General features: G+C 44.6%; 1 protein-coding gene across 1 annotated transcript in view; it reads right to left on the minus strand.

Annotated features, from left to right (window-relative positions):
* Positions 1–393: 393 nt before the first annotated feature.
* ATP5F1E (ATP synthase F1 subunit epsilon) overlaps positions 394–19,221 on the minus strand; it is a 30,849-nt gene continuing 12,021 nt past the window's right edge. Inside the window, exon 3 of the mRNA XM_086932642.1 lies at positions 394–548. The gene's annotated coding sequence lies outside the window, so the exon portion shown is untranslated. The remainder of the gene's footprint in view (positions 549–19,221) is intronic.

Here is a 19,221-nt window from a genome sequence, read left to right on the forward strand (position 1 = left end):
AGCTACCTGTAAGCATTATCCATATGCATCAGTCCAGGGTGCTAGTATACAAGTTTATACCTCCCATTCATGTAATGGCAGAAGAACGACTGTCCTGATGCAATTTATATCCGGCTTCACTGTTACAGGACACTTCCATAAGTGGACACATCTGACCACCTACTTTAACATCAAATAATAGTTTCATAACAAAAACTCATCATGCAGAAATCAACAGGAGCGAAAATGAACACAAGGTTAAGCGTAACCAGAATACATGCACAAGATTTTGATAAATAATAGGACATATATAACAGGTGTCTTTACAATTCGGGAACAAATTGAGACTTTCAAGTGAGACTTAGTAGAAGCATTTAACCTTCTGCCACTCAGCCAAAGACTAGTCCTCAGTCATACAGAAAGTATGGTTTTATTGGAAATTCCGTTTAAATTACATCTACATCAAAGTAGAACCCATCAGACTACTTGTCCCCTCTCTAAGCACACGTGCTTCATTTGTCTGTTCGAAAAGGTGCAGTGTTCACAAGACAGCCATCAATCAGCGAACTCTAAGGAGAAGAAAAACAAGGTAGTCATTTTTTTCGCAACACATTCTAAACATTTAAAAAAAGCAGACAAAAACACCCCGCGACATCAGCAAATGAGTGCATACTTGTGAATAAAATTAATTATTGTTCACCAACTGTGAGAATACTATCTTACATGATTAGGTAAATGATTAAAATTGCTGTGGAGGAGGAAATGCCAAACTTGATTAAATGACTCAAACTCAACTCTCCCCCCCCAATATAAGGCAAGTTTTAGGTCTAGACAACACTGCAATTTCTGCTGGAAATGCTAACCATAAAACTTGTAGAGGTAGGTGGGTTTAGTGCAAGAGACTACAGTCACATGACACCCACCCAAGAATCACTGCCAGAGCCAACATTTACACAGGAACACCTCTGTTCACCTACAGGCCAGAAAGTGCCAGAAGGTGACACCAATGAAATAGGACCAGCTGACATCTGTATAATGTGCTATTACCCTATTGCTTTACCTTGACCCAGAAGGATAAAGGACAGGGTTAGTAAATCACTGTGCAATGAGACAACATTTCCGGTCTGGGCTTATATTTAGCAAACCTGCCAAATAGCTCAAGTTAACTAAACCAAAACTACAAGCCCCAAACGTTGTTAAATGAAAGCCAAGAACAGGAAATAAGATGCCCTGGCAACATTGAGCCACCTCTTAACGCCAACACACGTACAATTTTTCTTTATGCTGGTTCCACATGTTCTTGCATTAGAAATGCAGCAAATCGTTGGTTTACTAAGCTTACGAATGTTGAGGACTTACCAGACAGAAATACTAACTTATTTAACAGGATTTCAAAAAAGGTACCCCAGGATGTTTATGCATTTTCTAAAACGTGCTTTAAAAAGCAGCATTTAGAAAGATAGCAAACATATTTTGCCTCAGATAGGAGACGACCTTTCCAAACCGAGCGCATTTGCCTGGAGGCGCTTTAGTACCTTTCTGCGCCCACGCCTTGACCTGCCAACGGACCTCGCCGGCTTCTGAGAGGGGCTGGACTCTGGACACTGCAGGGAGCTGAACAACGCAGGACCTGGGCTGAGGGCTGCAGCAGGGCTGCGAGCGTTGCAGGGACTCCATTACCCAGGAGTCCCTGCGTGACCGAGTGACAGCTTCCGGTCCGCTCTCCCTGTTGGCCCGCCCACTAGAGGGCTTTTTAAACCCCCGTCTTCACCGTATCTGTGGGACGACCTTTCCAAACCGAGCGTATTTGCCTGGAGGCGCTTTAGTACCTTTCTGCGCCCACGCCTTGACCTGCCAACGGACCTCGCCGCACCCGCTCCGCGGGTGCCGCATCGCCGGCTTCTGAGAGGGGCTGGACTCTGGACACTGCAGGGAGCTGAACAACGCAGGACCTGGGCTGAGGGCTGCAGCAGGGCTGCGAGCGTTGCAGGGACTCCATTACCCAGGAGTCCCTGCGTGACCGAGGGACAGCTTCCGGTCCGCTCTCCCTGTTGGCCCGCCCACCGCCCATAACGCTCACTACATCTAAGAACTGTCCTCCCGCAGCGCAGGACGCAGCTCGGGGCGAAGACCGGGCTAAGAGCGGGCCGTTTGAGGCCGTTCGAGGACTGAGAGGCCTGGGCTGGGCCACCCCCCCTGTCTGTTAGCTGCCATATTTAACTCCCGTTATTCTGCTTTTTCTTCATAATCATTATGTGCACACGGGGTAGTCGTAGCAAAACTGCCAAGGGGGTGAACAAGCCCAATGGGACTCTTGATGATTTCCTTACCAAGACCAATATGGCCATGGATGTGGAAATCAGCAAAATGCAACATAGAGTGTCCTTGGAATTAGAAGCAGCTCGTAGACTTTCCCTGAACCGAGCGTCTTCTAAAAAATCATCCTTAGGAAAAATTGCCTCTGTTCTAACCCCGGAGCGCCTGTCTGGCCCCCGCTCATTGTTAACACAGGTGGATATCCATCATGCCCCATCCACACCTCCATTTGAACCTCCTCTTATCCCATTATCGACACCTCCAAAGTCCATTAAGGTGCCTGCGCCATATGTCCCTGGGTCAGGCATGGGCTTCACCAGCAATTTTGAGCCGCCAAAGCAGGCAGCAAGTACAAAGAAAAAAGATGTCACTCATAAAAGGAAATGCCTTGCCAAATCAGCATATGCCCGTAAAAAGGCCAAAATTGCGAGGTCTCATTTTTTTAATAATCGCTGACCTCTGGTCACAAACTGGGTAGATAAAGAGGTCCCTGAAGTCAACACTTGTACACTGGGAGAGGAAAATGGCCCTGGTTCATCCAGCGCTGTGTTAGATTTAACAACGGGGGTTTCTCATGTCAACACTGCCGAGAGGTCTACTGAGACAGGGAAGGATCGGCAGAGGGGGGGGGGGGGGGGGGGGGGGGGGGGGCAAGAATTTCTTAAAATCGTTTGGGCTACCTTAAAACAGCTCCTAACTCCCTTGGAACTTACACTTTCTCGTATTGAAAACAGCCTATTAGAAATGAATAAGACCATAGTTACCCTAGCTAGTCTTAGCCTAAAACAAATGGAAGATATAAGTTTACCAGGGGTGATGATTGTACCACCCAGGCCCCTGTGCTAGAACCCCCGGCCTTGCCCCCCCCCCAAAACCGAAACCCATACCTAAACCCCGTACAAAAGTTTGTAACCCCACAGCTACTATCCCAAGATCTACAGCCCCAACCCCTCTCCCCCCACATGGCATAGTACAATCTAATCTAAGGTCCCAAGCTGTTCCCCACCAGCCTAATCAGCCAGCGACTACGTGTACACTTCCCCAGCAACCTAGCCGCCCGAATTTTCGTGGGGGATTTATTGATCTCCCACCAGAAGCCAGGCCATATGTCATCGTGTTAGCTGGCGTGCCTGCCCTGGACTCACAAACCCAAGAGAACCATTGGTCGCTTAGAAACAAGGTCATTCACTGGCTTAATGTAAATAGACAGCTTCCTAACCACTTAAGAAGCAGGATACTAATGGTACGTAAATCCACCAACGCCGGTCGACAGCTCAATCAAATTTACCTGGGAGACTTCAACCTCCACTGGAATGACCAGAAAGACACTGTGGTGAAGAGCCTTAAGACTTTCCTCGACGCGCTTGACCTCACCCAAATATGCAACGGTCCGACACATGAAAAAGGCTCCATCATTGACCTTATCATCGCCAAAGAAGACTCTACCCAACTAGTTGCAATCGAACCATGTGACTGGTCAGACCACCACATCATCACCTTCTTCATCAACGAAAAAGTCAAACTTAACCTGGCGCAACCTGCCAAAACCAAGATTTGGAAGAGGGACCTGAAGAACCTTAACCCAAAGACCTTGCCTGCCCACACAGGCAGTCTCCTTCTTCCCCCGACGGACGTCTCTGATGTGCATTCATTGACCAACCTCTACCTAGACTCCATGTCTACAATAATCAATGAAGCCGCACCCTTGCAATTGAAGAGAGTCTCCACCAAGAACTCGAACCCATGGTACGATGGCAGACTCAATGAAGACAGACGTGTGATGCGCTTAGCTGAGCGCGCGTGGAGATCGGACCCCTCAGCACTGAACCTTAGAACGCTTAAGAGTAAGAGAAACGCTTACTTCAGAAAAATCAAACGCTCGAAATCAACATTCTTTAGCCAACAGCTGGATCAAGCTATAAACCGACCAAAAAAACTGTTCGAGTTAGTCAAAACCCAAACCAAAACGCAACCTCCACAACCCAACAACTTAACAAAGGCTATCCCAAGTTGCGAAGATTTCTCTGCTTTCTTCAAGCAAAAGAACGACACTATAAGAAGCGATCACATCAAGGATGTAAGTCGATTCGCCGGCTCCATATGCATAACTAACACTCATGCTAAAAACAACGCTTCATGGACGTCCTTCGACACCTATTCCGAAGAATCAATCCACAAGCTACTGGTCACCTTGAAACCCGCCAATCATCACACAGATCCCCTACCTGCCAATGCTGTTAAAGTCCTCACCCCCCTGTTCCTCCCACTCTGGACTAAAATCAACTGTTCCCTGCAACAAGGGCTCATCCCAGATTCCCTCAAGATTGGGCAAGTCACGCCTATACTCAAGAAACCCACAGCTGACCCGGCCGACCTAAACAACTATCGTCCTATCACCAATATCACCACTCTAGCAAAACTGTTAGAAAAATGCGTACAACTCCAACTGACAAAACACATTGAGCAGTTTGACCTGCTCAACTCTCACCAATCCGGATTCAGAGCAAAGCATAGCACGGAAACGGCCATGACACACATAATAGATGATGCCCTCCAAATCCTTGATCACAATGATTCTTGCCTCCTCATCCTTCTTGACCTCTCTTCAGCATTTGATACGGTCAAACACGAGAATCTACTGGAGCTCCTAAATACCAGAATGGGCATATCCGGGACGGTTCTCAAATGGTTCACGTCCTTTCTGCACAACCGTTCTCAGAGGTTCAAGATCAACAACGCACTGTCCTCGCCTGTGCCAGTAACACTGGGCGTTCCGCAAGGTTCCTCCCTATCCCCCACATTGTTCAACCTCATCATGGAACCACTCACCACCTTGCTTCAATCCTCTAAGGTACAGTTCCATATGTACGCCGATGACACTCAGCTCTACCTCAAGCTTCAATCCCCTGAAGACATCAAACTGTTGAATGCCACACTAAGAAACACCCAAGCTTGGCTGGCCGACAATCACCTCAAACTAAATGCTCTGAAAACTGAGTTCCTTCTGATCTCTCCTCCTGCGAAAAAGGCCATCACCCAAACCTGGCTCAATCATTTAACCGCACTCAATGTCCAACCCACCATCGTGGACTCCGCGAAATCCCTTGGCATCACACTGGACTGCAATCTCGACATGCAGCAGCATATTAGCATAGCAACTAAAGGAGCCAACTTCCAAATCAACACGCTGAGAAAACTCAAACCCTTCCTTCCACCCAAGGACTTCCAAACTGTGGTACAAGCCATAGTCATTCCTCGCATAGACTACGGAATTGTGGCTCTCAGCGGGCTCCCCCTGACAACAACGGCTCCCCTAAGAGCCTCCCTGAACGCGGCCGCGAGACTCATCACCGGCTCAAGAAAACACTCGCATATATCCCCTGACTTAAAAGCCCTGAACTGGCTGCCTATTGAAGCCAGAATTCAGTTGAAAATTGCCTGTATGACACTCTGCCGTACACCACAAGGCACCCAACTACCTCTCTCATAAGCGGACCATATCAGGAGGCTCAAGATCCAACAGAAGCACAAACACTCTCCTCCTGAAACCACGGAGATTCCGGAAGGAAAAAACATACAAACGCTCCTATGGAATGGCACCTAGGATCTGGAATGCACTCCCGCCAGAAACCAGGCTTATCCCGTCCACTATACTCTTCAAGAAAGAGGTGAAGGCCATCCTTATGGCTAAATACACCTGAACACTATTGATACTGGAACAATGACAGAATTTGGCTCCCTCATTATCGGCTGTCTGAATACTTCTTTGTACACTAGGACTTGAGTGCCTCAATAACCTGCAATGCACCCACTACTGACTACTGCTCTGCCTTCAACATTGTGTTTATTCACCCTCTGGGGTGCTATAATCTCATCCGTTTAGACATTGTACTGTTTCCATATTATTGTTTCTTGATTGTTATTACTCTGTATACTCTTGTATGATTGATACCCTACTTTTTGCAACTCACTGTCTACGGAATCTCATTGATTTAGGAGTCTTGTTTATCCTACCTACTGTTTCTGTAAAGCGCTCTGATATCTGCAAAGATCTTGTTCGCGCTATATAAAACTTTAAATAAATAAATAAGAGTACCCTGGGTAGGCCCCACACGCAAGTCTATTGCTGGTGACTGCATAGTAATCTCCTTTGCGGATCCCCACACAGCCCAGCATCTTTGTTCATGGGATTCACAAGGTGATAATTCAACTATTGTTGTCAGACCCCTCACATTTTTCTACCCCCCACGGCAGAACGTTGATATAGAGGGGAGCTGGTCAACTGTCCAAAACACCAGACGAAATGGACGAAGGGATGGTCGGCAAGGCCAAAACACCTGGTGGGGAGGGGCTCCTACTTCCAATATGTTCGGATGAGGTTGATTGACTTGGGGGGATTGATGCCTCAGTGCACACCATCGAACCTAATCCCCTTCTGGTGATTCCCCCCCTACCCCCTTAGTAGCTTGCGTAGTCAGCCCTGCTCTCTCCGAAGGCCCTAGTCCAGTCCCTGTGCATGCTATTAGATCCACTGAGATCAGGGCGGATGACTTGGGCTTATCGGAGACTATTCCATCTAGTAGTTTAGTAGGAACAATCAGGGTGGCTTCCTGGAATATAGCAGGGCTAAGGGGTCGCTTGGACAACGATGATTGGGCCGATTTCATCAACACGTATGATATCGTCGTTTTTCAGGAAACCTGGGCAATTGGCCCTCTATTTAGAGCAGGTTACTTGAATTATTACAAACCCGCCATTCAGGGCACCAAGGGTAGGGCCTCTGGAGGACTTGTGGTGTGGATTAGAAACACCCTGGGATTCCAAGCTATGGAAATTTTGGTAGAGAATGCTGGCCTTCTATGCATTAGCCTTAGAAAGGGTAACAATAAGGACATTCTCCTAATTAACATCTACGCCCGAGGCTGCCAGGGTGGTCGCAAGCAACCGGTTTTGAATGACCTAGATAGCCTTCTTAAGAAGTTCAGTGGTGACCGTTTTATCCTAGTAGCAGGCGACCTAAACTGCTCTTATGAACCCATCCTTAGTCTGGCTGAAGATGTGGGAATTGATGAGGATACTGCTTGGAATATCCCCCCGCTATCTATAAGTAAGGGTGTCAGGGGAACTGAGGCGGCCCTCCACTAGTTGGGATTTTGCCTGGAGTGGGGGCTTCGGGCAGTGAACGGCCACACTCCATCTGATAAACACGGGAAACCAACCTTTGATAATGGGACCAGCGTGAGTCGTATTGACTACATACTGGTTAAAGTAGAATTTTGGTCACTCGTAATAGATATGGAGGTAGAGCCTAGGTCAGAGAGTGACCATAATCCCCTCTCTTTGGGTCTTAGGGTTCCCGGACTAGGTGTCGGTCCTATGGTAACAACTTGCCTAACGTCCGACACAATTCTGTGTAACAACAGAAGACAGGTCAAATGGCCTAGGGTCATAGCTGACCCAGAGCTTACTCATGAAATAGAGGCTCTGGTCCTAGAAACAAGGGGTAAGATGATAGACTCATCTCCCCCTAGTGGGGCCGACTCCTTAATTATCAACCTTCATGAGAAGTGTTTTACGGAACTCAAAAGCCTGCTCACCAAGCCATCAAAAAATAAGGTAGTCAAGGCCCACAAAAGATGGTATAACAAGAGCTGTAGGGAAGCCCACAGTAAATTAATAGCAGCTGTCAAATCGAGGATCTCCCACGACATTAAGGATGCCAGGCAGTTCTATAAGCAGGTCCTTTGGACAGCCAAGAGGGATTGGGATGATTCTTACTGGTCAGATCTACTTATGGCGTGCAAGTCATCTAACCAAGTGAAATTTTGGGAGATTATTAGGTGGGGCAGGGATCCGGATTCCCAAATCCCGGTTAATCACGTCTCTGCTCTGGACTGGGTGGAATTTTTTTCGGCCCAATTTAAAGATATGAACGCCGAGCCCGAACTGGCAATCAAGCCTGCACTGGGGGAACAGCCCACTAACCCCGGGTCCCCTCTTATCTTTTCCACCTCAGATGCGGTTCATGCCCTCGGATCCGTCCAGTCAGGAAAAGCCCCGGGTCTAGATGCTATTCCAGCAGACCTTTTTAAATTAAATTTTGATCTGTGGGTCCCTTACATCACCCTATTGGCAAATGCCATTGCAGCCGGGGCAAGGATTCCACAATCCTGGAAAGGGGCAGAGATACTGCCAATATATAAAAAAGGGGATCGATCATTGCCAAACAACTATCGCCCCATAAGCTTGATCGATTCACTCCAAAAAAAATAGTATCAAGAATGGTCCTTGCAAGAATCCAGGGATGGATAGAACAGAATAATATACTTTCCCCCATGCAGGCAGGGTTTAGATTGGGCACAAGCACTATAGACCAGGTGTTCAGATTCACCATGCTCTATGGGAAGGTGGTCTTCTTGGGTGGAGGGGTTATCTATGCCGCATTTGTAGACCTTAAATCAGCTTTTGATCTAGTTCCAAGGGTGAAACTATGGGAAGCTCTAAGACGTATGGGCTTTCCTGTCGAACTCTTGGATCTAGTCATGAGATTGCACGAGGATAATTTTGCCCGAGTGAGGTGGGGCAAGCAGGGCCAGGTGACCAACAGCTACCCGGTCCAACGAGGGGTGCGCCAAGGCTGCGTGTTGGCTCCCACCCTGTTTCTCCTCTTCATTAACCAGGTAGTCTAATATTTTACCAATACGCAGACCGATGCACCATCCCTGGGTGGGTCAAAATATCCGATGCTAATCTTCGCTGACGACACCCTGCTCCTTTCAAAAACCCGGAGCGGGTTGCAGTCAGCCCTGAACAGGTTTGCAGAGCTCTGTAAGATAAATGACTTGCAGATCAATGTAGACAAAACCAAATTTATGGTCTTCAGCAATAAAACCCCAATCAAAAGCTCAGTTAGTTTGAACGGTGTTTTAATCGAACAGGTCAAGGTTATGACGTATTTGGGTGTGACCCTGGATTACCAACTTAGCTGGAAACCCCAGTTGGAGTCACTAAATCTCAAATTTGTCCGCCTCACGGGTTGTCTATTGCATGAACAGAAGAAATCCTTGACTAAACGTATTACCCCAGGATTAAAAATATATGAAGCCAAGGTCAATGCAGCTACCCTCTACGGAGCAGACATATGGGGCTATAAGGATTTGTCAGTTTTGACCACAGCCCAGAATAGGTTCCTACGAACTTGGTAGGGCTTCCCCAATCCACACCCATCAAACCATTGCTATTAGACCTAGGTTGCAGATCCCTAGATGAGATGGCACAGTTTCGATTAGTGGCACTTTGGCGACGGCTTTGGACGACTCCAGAGCTCAGCCTCTTCGCTCGTGAGTTGGATGAGGTTAAATCATTGTGGGGTGCCCATAGAATCCCTGGCTCAGGGAAGTCAAACATGTTTTGTATGCAATGGGCCTTCCTGAGCTGTGGATAAATCCGGTGTGTTCCGCCTTCCCCTCAAAACAAGAATTTAAAGATCTATTCTGGGCTTCGATAAAATCTATTGTGGTTACCCATTCTTCGGACACAAACTTAACGGGGCTCTTTTTAACACACAAATTGACACCTTCCCTTGAGCCTTATTGGGACCGGATATGTAAAACCCTGGATCGTAAACTGTACCATCAGTTTCGTGTAGGCACACTGCCCATTAATTCTTTTACTACAAAGTGGGCAAAGAATGTAAGCAACAAATGTCTCTGGTGTCCGGAACATGTAGAAAGTATTGGCCATTTGTTTTTCGCCTGCCTAGCTTATTGAGCCCCACGACTCAAATGGCTGAAACCTTTATGCAGAAGTCTGGATTGTGGGGAATATCTTGAAGCCCTGCAGAAGTTTCGTAATATTAGATCTGAGCTCTGTGATCTGTGTGGCTAAATTCCTGGGTTGGGCGTGGCTGATCCGTATTAAGAAGTTGAACACCTATCTAAATCAATTGTCATGATGTGAAGTACATGCCGTATGCTCACAACTTTTTAATTATTATGGGAAATGTTTGCAGTTTTTTAACAAAATTTTTATGAATTGTATGTTGTCTTTTATGAATTTTTATTTCGAAATAAAGACATAATGAACAAAAAGTCGATACTCTTGAGATTGAGTATCCCTTTAAATGAAATATCAATCGACTTTACATACGACCATCTGCAGAGATCTGTATTTGTTGTACACCGGGTGTAAGTATTTCAGTCGTTTGCTTTTTGTTTACATGCTAGTACCTTTAGTGCTGCCTTACGAATAATAAATACTGGAGGACCACAAATCACAGGACCATTAAGAAAAAAAAAACAGGCTTTATAACTACTCGTCTACCAGGGGTGCTTCCCTGGCTCTACTGTCCAAACGTTCTTTTGCTTACAGAATCTGTGATGCACAGTAATGCTCACATACCGGATGAAACGTGCTCTCAAAGTCAATGCTTGAAGCAACGTGTTTCAACAGGCAAGAACGTCTAATGCCTTACTCATACTCTAATCAGGAGCCACAAACTAATGTAAACAGCAAATGCCCATAAACCGTATTACTGTGAAGCAGCAAAAAAGAAAACCTGCATCACGTGCAAACAAACTCCGTAGGCGTTGTGCAGGGCAGCTAAGTGGAGAGAAGCCTTTACCATGCAGAAGCAGTGAAGACGAGGGCTGCAGAGCGAAGGTGAATGGAGAAGAAGGCGCGTGGGCGGGTTAGGCAGACCACCACTATTCTCAAAGTTGTTCGGAGAATGGTGGTGCTAACTCGATCTTGCCAAAGAGCATTCTGTAAACACAACTCACGTGATGGACTGCCATTCCTCCATACAACACAAGGCGAAGGGCTGTGCATGCACTCCACAAATAAAAAAGAGAAAAAAACCAAGACAAAATAGAAAAATAAAATGAGCATTTGATCTGCCAGATTCTGGCACTGAAGGGGACCATTGTTAAGCTGCTGTGCACAAGCACACAGCGGTCACCAAGGAAAGACAATAACTAAGTGGGCTGAACTATTGCCACGGGTATATGCTGTTGTGGGTAGAAGGAAAAACAATACAACTAACGAGTGGAGACGGCTGTCTGAAGCCCTTCTCTTATGTAGGAGTTTAAGTATTTTTGTGTGGAAAATAAAAAGGTATTAGCTAACGTCAGATCTCAAAACAGGAGCAGATGTGGCTGAATGTCAGGTTGGACATCTTAGTCAACAGGTGGCAGTGAACAGTAGTTATTTATATAACAAAAAAAAAAAAAAAAAAAAGCATTTCGCAAATCCTTTATGATCATTTCAAATGCTGTGATTGACTGTGTTCCAGAAGTGGATTATAATTCTTGGCCCAATATTGAAGAGTACCCATGAACTACTACTAATCTCATCCATTGCGCCACTTTAGAAAACAGGGATTTAGCATTGGTTTAGTGAGAGAATGCATAATAATTCCTATTTGTAAAGCGCGAGCAGATCACCCATTTAAGGTTTCCCCCACCCTCTGGAGTCAGCCGCTCTGGCCGCTGTGCATGCATGTAGAATGTTTCATTGGTTTTGTATATCAGATGAACAATTGCTATTTAAATTTAACCCTCATCTCAGCTCAAACTGGGATTAGCCTGGCTCATTCGGCCTTTGGATTTTCTATCTTTTAGCAGCAACCAGCCTTGCACCACGAGGACCTGACCAATTCTCTTGTGAACCCTAATATTTACTCGATATTTTATTTATTTTACAAGCAGAGACGTCCATTTGTGATGTTCGCAGAGAAACTTTATGGTGCTTTCAGCCATGATGCAACCACTAATCCCCTTTAGATATTTAGTAGCCATATTTATTTATTTATTTAGAAAGTTTTATATAGCGCGAACAAGATCTTTGCAGATATCAGAGCGCTTTACAAAGACAAGGAGTAATAAAAGGGGAGTGCTTAACATGCTTTTAGGCATAGTCTAGTAGTAGGTAATAATTGAGGTAGGGTAGATACAAGGTGCATAGTCAAGCAGGTAAGTCAATATGGCTTGCAACAGCATCCAGTGCCGCAACCAAGGTTTCATTTTTTCTTTCTTGGTCTTGAAAGTGATCTTCTACTCTTTTGCAACTTAATTTCCAATAGATTGATTCTGGAAACTTTACTGTGCTATGGTTCACTGTGATGAGTTGGTGGTCGTTGAACTGGTCTTATGCAGGTGTTATACCGTCTTGATTTTTCTCATCGTTTGGTGCAGTAGCGCCTCTAGCTTTTTAGATCCAGGATGAATATTTTATTGTTGGTGTTTCGCACCCAAAAAAAATGTAATCCAAGAAATTCTAATTTACCTTGATGCACACATCCTAAATTGCAATTAATGATGGCACACGTATCTAAAGGTATTGTAGTCCCACAGGATTGGGACATAAGCATAGTTCTATACAAGTTATTACTTACCTAGACTGTCTTCCCAGTGACTCCTATTTATCTCACCGGAGAGTCGTTCTGCATAATACCAGTCTATGTACCCAAATCCTTCATGGTTTATGAATTTGACAAGAGGCGAGTGAGTTTTGTTAAACTACTGCAACAGAAGAACCTAACTTGATAGGTCAAACTAGCATCTCAGTAGAAGCGCTGAAAGTCTTCACGCAAGATTATTCAAGAGCGCTTCTTAACCCCTTCCAGGCTGATGACGAGCTGGGCTCGTCACGGCGTAGCCTCCTCGCACGCTGATGACGAGCCCAGCTCGTCACGTAAAGTGCATTTTCGCAAATCTCAGGTTGCGAGCGGAATAACGCTAGCGCGCATGAGGTTAAACACCCTTTTGAGCCACCAGCTCACCCTACAGATGAATGAGCTCTGAGGACAATGTCTTAACAGTCTATGGCTGGGCTCGACCTTTTAAACTAGGTACAGTTAGAAAGTGAAGGACATGGACTAACATCACGAGCAACCCTAGAGTGATGAGAGGGCATTCTGGGTCTTAGACAACCACACCCCTAGTACAATGACCAGTAAGCTACCTCCCAGGACACCCATGAGGAGGTCCCCGTCCTAGTACAGAATTTCACTTATTCACGCCCTCTAAGGTCCCCAATAGTGTTGAATACATATAGATCCGAACATTGAGTTTTATTAATTTGCAACCATTACACAGATACAGAGCACAGGGCTTCAAAAGACAAGCTAACTTGGCATGTGAAATTACTATTCAACTATATCACATCCATGTCCAGCATAAAACATTAAGTATACTATGAAAACCTTGCTTAAAAACTACAGGCCATCACAAAGAGTGGATTTAATGAACCATTGCTGCCCTCTAGTGGCCCTTTGAGACACATACTACCTAGTGGACAACACAATAGCTAGTTACGGTTTCCTGGAATGAAGAGGCAGTTACACCATGGTGAATAAATGACCAAAGGAGTATATTGTAAATACATGATCACATGGGCATATGCAACATATTCAATTTTATAGATGGCTATCAAAATCCTACTGCACTACCCTCGCCACCATTAATATTAGTATGAAGGTACCTAGCAGTGAGACAAAGGAGGCACAATAGAGCAAACTGCAAGAGAACTCCACACTCCTAGTTCTATGTGCATTATTCGTAATAGGTCCACTACGGCGAGGAATAAAGGAACTTTAGCCTTTTACTGCTTTAAGCTCTGCTAATCGGGTAAAAATTGTGTAAATCTTGGAAAAGCATAAGATTAATGGTTGTCTATTCTCTTGATTTCTGTTATTTCTTGTCGGATTTATTTTTATTCATGCTTTGGTATTATTTTTGCTGTGAAACGTGGCCTGTATAGATTATCTTTATTTTTTTTGTTATTGTATTTGTCTCAGTACACGTCAACCTAACACTGATAAACAGTCTGGCCCTGATGAAGCAACATTTAAAACTTTAAAGTCATGTAACACGTGTTCGCCTGTTTCCTTGGAATCACAAGTATATGAACTAAAATAAGTGGTTCGTGACTTAAGAAAATGGTCTAAAAAGCCTGATTAATTACAAGACAGTCATTAGCCAACCTACAGAACTCAGTTCTTGTCTTTTAGTATTTCATTTGAATAGTGCAAGAGGAGAAAGCACTTTATCTTGTTTGAGATCTAATATTCTTTCAAAAGAAACTCTTTCCCCAGTTTCGGTCTATCAGAGTAAAGTACATACAAATCAAATGGTTCTCCAATATTCCTTTATGAGGCTGAGTACTTAAAAAAAAAATCCTTACTGGTTTAAGGAGCAAGAGGGTATTCTTAAGAAAAAATTATTAGGGATACGTAAATCTGCCCCATATGATGAATCGAAGTTGGAATTAGGCACGACTAGAACAAAGTAATACAGGTTTTCTGAGACACATTAAAAGATGTGGGTGCTAATGATTGAGAATTTGATATACAGAACCTGAGATGGTCTTTTATTTGATTTTAAAATTATACAAATGTTTGAGCTAGCTTTTTTGGACATGCTTTTTTGTTCCACCTCTTTTGGACTCATGAGAATAATTAATAATATCGTGGTGAAAAAGGAGTGCGTTAAAAACAATTTTGTGCAGTCACAGAAAAGACTTAAAAGCTTGCATTTTTAAAAATGGACTGCATTTCGAAAAAAAAAAGACCTGAACCTTGATATTCTGCTAATTCTTCCGCTCCAAACAAGTCTGACAGTTCTCTTTGTAACTGAACAGGTGTCATTTAAACTAAAGGTTGGGCGAAAGCCAGGACTAGAAAGCAGTATGCAGAATGGAGACATTGCCTTTGAAAACGTTCTCCAGTCGTTTGCCTGGAAAGGGAAGCAAAGTTTGAGAAAGATATTACGTCCTTCTCTGTTTCAGGAACGCACGGTTATATTAGATGATCTGCTGCATCTCACGGTGAATATTGAAAAGCGTACTCAGAGGCATTTTAAGGCAGGGGCAAAGTGGACTCTGCCCCAGGGTCCAAACCTTTCGGGGAGGGGTGGGGGATGCTGACAGAGCCAGCTCTATTCTGCAGAGTCGTGCCCTGGTTACCATAAATAATTCTTAAACAGATTTACCCTTTTCCTTTCATTTATTAGGTCTCGCTGGCGTGGACTGCGCACATGCGCAGTCTCGCTCGCAAGATTTTATGATTTAGAGGGAGTTACAGCCTTTAAGCCCCGAGCCTCTTTCCCATTGGCAGACATCACTGTTTATGCTAAACAGTGGCCAGCCATTGGAAAGAGATTAGTGGGACGTACACTTTTCTCTTTTTGAGACGGCCCACTTGGACGGGCTTGTCTGACTTCCTTTTGGCGTAAAAGCTTTCTTATCTTTATGGGGTCAAACACATGGCCCCATAAAGATTAAGAACCTTTTACGCCAAAAGGAAGTCAGACGAGCCCGTCCAAGTGGGCCGCCTCAAAAAGAGTAAAGACTGTCAGAACTGCAGCTGCCTGGCGAGCGCTTGTTAAAAGTTCGCCCTTCAGAAAATTGGTCCACCGATCTCTGCGGGCATTCGTCTGGGAATTCACCATGGTTGTGGTTTGTACTGGCTCTGCTCCTGCAAGGTTATTTCAGAAGAGCCTGAATCGTCTACGTCTTGAATAGAGCTCTCGCTGCAAAATCACTTCATTCCAAAGGCATGGCAAAGTCACAGGATCTCATGTACTCCCAAACGCAGGAAAGTGGTCCCTATACAGACCCCCCCCAGGATATTGCGGCATGGATAAGCAAATTTAGCGGCACAAATATGGAAATTTAGCGGCACAAAAGTGGAAATTTAGCGGCATTTTTGAGGCACTTTTTTGTACTCATTATCATTCATTTTCAGCCTTAAATCAATAGAAAATGTTCTAGCAGAGTATTAACTTTAAAATAGGCATGTTTAAAGTTCTGCCTGGCTTGACAGCTTACTGTTTGAAGGTTTTTCTTATAAGATGTGACGGACCACAATGCCATTGGGGAACATCAACTCGTCTATCGTCTATTTTACTGACAACAACCTCACGGAACCCCATTTTACTGCTGAAAACAAGCACATCGGTTATTTGGAAGAATTTTTTTTACGTAAATCTGAGAGTAGTGAGGATAACGTATACATACGGTTGTTAAACTTCCCTCAGGAAGCATCTAGATGTGAGGCAACTTTTAGTGACGTACATTTCTGGAAGTAAACACACTGGTGAATACTTGCTTTCTTATCTTTCTTTATTTATTTTTTGCTCTAAAGGCCTTGTGACAGCGAACTTCATGCAGGCATGTGCCGAGTGGAAGGGCATTTCCCAGCTCTTCCGTTTTTTATGAAACTCTGCTGCCGAATTTTTTTTAATCAAAGGCACACATCCTTGTGAAAAAAGAGCCCAATCACAAGGTTAGAAATGCACTCCTTGCAAGGGTTCGAGCCCACTGGATGAGGCGCTGTGATGTGAACATACCAAGAATGTTTTATCCAGTTCTATTTAGGGCGAATTTTGACAAAAGGGATTAAAGTGCTTTAAATGAGCATTTAGTTATATTACACAAGATCAGATTTGTATTTTAAAATGTGTATAGGCACGGGGAGATGAACTGCATTGCCTAGAATCACGGGCTGTTCAGCAGACACCGAGACGTCTAAATCCAGCATTTCTGACCATTAGGCCACATCCTCTCTCCCGAATATTTATTTATTTATTTATTTAACTTATATAGCGCGTTATAACCACCGGGGTCTCTAAGCGCCGTTTGTCCAGATTACGTAGTGGGGTATAGCATTTACTTGATCCCAGTAGTGCGCCTAGAGGCTGCTCCATGCTTGCTTGAACAATACAGTTTTTAACTTTTTTCTAAAGGATAACAGATTGCATTCCTTCCTAAGTTCTGGGGCCAGTTTGTTCCACAAAGCTGGGAGTGTGTTGGAAAAAGCACGTCCCCCCACCGTGGCCAGTTTGAAACTGGATTGGGATTCATACAGGGTGAACCAACTTTCTTCTCTGTGACTGGCTTGTCCTTGCATTGCTGCAATATGCAATCCTATTAGCTGTTTGCCCTGGTGCGCTGCTGGGGGTGGAGGAAAGGCGTGACCCTGTTCAGCTCTGTCCATCCTTGACTTCTTACAGCTCCTCCAAGCCAGGATAGAATTCCTTTCACCCCCACTGCCATTTACAGCCCGCTCCTCCCAAAAGGTCAAATGAAGCTATTTTGATTACTTTCAACCCCCAGCCGCACCCGAGTACTTCACTGGTCTTTAGAAGACCATCTGCATGTTAATGAGTCTGTTGTTTTTTCACACCTCGTAAGAGCCCCTGCAGCTCCACTCGGCCGATTGCTAAGAAATGCTCTAGTCGCGCCTCTGACCCCATGTGCCTTTTCGCCTGCTTCTCTCCTCTACCTTATCTCTAATGCTGAATGGAAACGCGCTGTGACGTGCATGTTTGCGTACATCCATTAAGAGGACACTGTTTTTTTTTTAAATAGCAGCAAGGACACTCTTTTCGCGGCCGAAATGGTAAATATCGCGGCCATCGCGCTTTTCTGCTGATTTCGCGATTTTTTTGTGAATCGCGAAATCGCGATAAGCTGGAGGGTCTGCCTATATGCACTCACCATGGCGACCGCGTCCTTTCTTGCAGGGTAACCAAATTTGTTTTGCCCACGCGGACGAGGCCATTTTAAACTCAGGCACAACAGAACCAGTTGATGGACTAACTCGTGTGGCGTGGCAAAGCCATGTCTCCCATGTATTAAAAACTTCTGTCATTGTTACATTTGATTTGATTACTTGCACTCTTCACATTGGGCTTAATCGGCCCCACTCCCGTGTAGTACGTGGGTTGCTGCACGCAGAGACGGGCTGTTGAAACAACTAAGAATGAAAAGAGACGAAAGACTATCTTCTATATACACTCTAGGCCGATGCCCAACTCTCACAGACGCCATTCTAAATTCAAAGTGGACACATAAAACCCAGGAAATCGAACTTTCGATTGACATAAAACTTTTCACCCCAAAATGACGTAGTATTGAATTCTTTAGAATTTCGAAAAACAGGCAAAATATGTAACAGAATGTGTCAAACTGCATTGTTTTCTACAATGATATACATTTTTGTTTGGAAAACAAGTGCATGTTGTGTAAAAAATATGTTTTCACCTATTTTTTTTTTTTTTTTTAAAGTGAGAGGTTGATATCACAATTTATGAACGTTAGCCTCTACACGCTTGGAGAGGCGGGATGGGGCAGCTTCTAAGCGGACACATGAATCGGCCTCACAATACCCAGCGCCTGTCCCTGGCTCATTCACCACGCTTGGATGGCACCGGGGGGCATGCCTGGGGGGACAAATGACATCCATGGGAGGAGGCCTGCCTGACCTAGTCCAGGTTTTCGCATGCAACGCCCATGGGAAAAACTCCCAGCTACTGTACGAGAGCAGAGGAGCGCTAAAGCGGGGCGATGCGAGGGGTGGGGGCAGACTTCTTTGAGGAGGGCACGCAAGGTCAAGCATCAGACTCTCCTGGTGGAAGTGGAGTAAAAAAAACGTTGTGAAGCAAGATAAACGATGCAGCTTTCACACGCTTCTGTTCTCCCACCCCCTCTTGCTAACGGCACACATCTGTGTACCTTGTTATTATTTCTCATTAACACCTTCTGAGACACCAACTTTACTGCAGGAAGCGGTGGTCTTGGGCCAGTCGTGAAATTGATATTATGTGTTGCTCCTCACAGACTGTAATTTGCATACTTAACCTAGACACCAGTGTCAGGGATAAAACAAATATTGCTAACGTTTCATTTTTAACAATTGATTTTTTCTTGCATCGGATCACAGTAGAATACATCGCTTTCTTTACCTTTGCATCATAATTTTCAATTATTATTAATATTATTTTATTGTTATTAAAGTATAGCTATGAAAATATAGCCACATCGATAACAAACAATTTGCTTTTCCGCGCTGAATGACGTTTTACGGATAGATAGCGCATTCTCTTTCTGTATATCAATATTTTTTTTCTAAACTTTACGCTGTTT

Source organism: Lissotriton vulgaris, chromosome 7 (assembly GCF_964263255.1).
Source record: "Lissotriton vulgaris chromosome 7, aLisVul1.2, whole genome shotgun sequence".
Taxonomy (NCBI): domain Eukaryota; kingdom Metazoa; phylum Chordata; class Amphibia; order Caudata; family Salamandridae; genus Lissotriton; species Lissotriton vulgaris.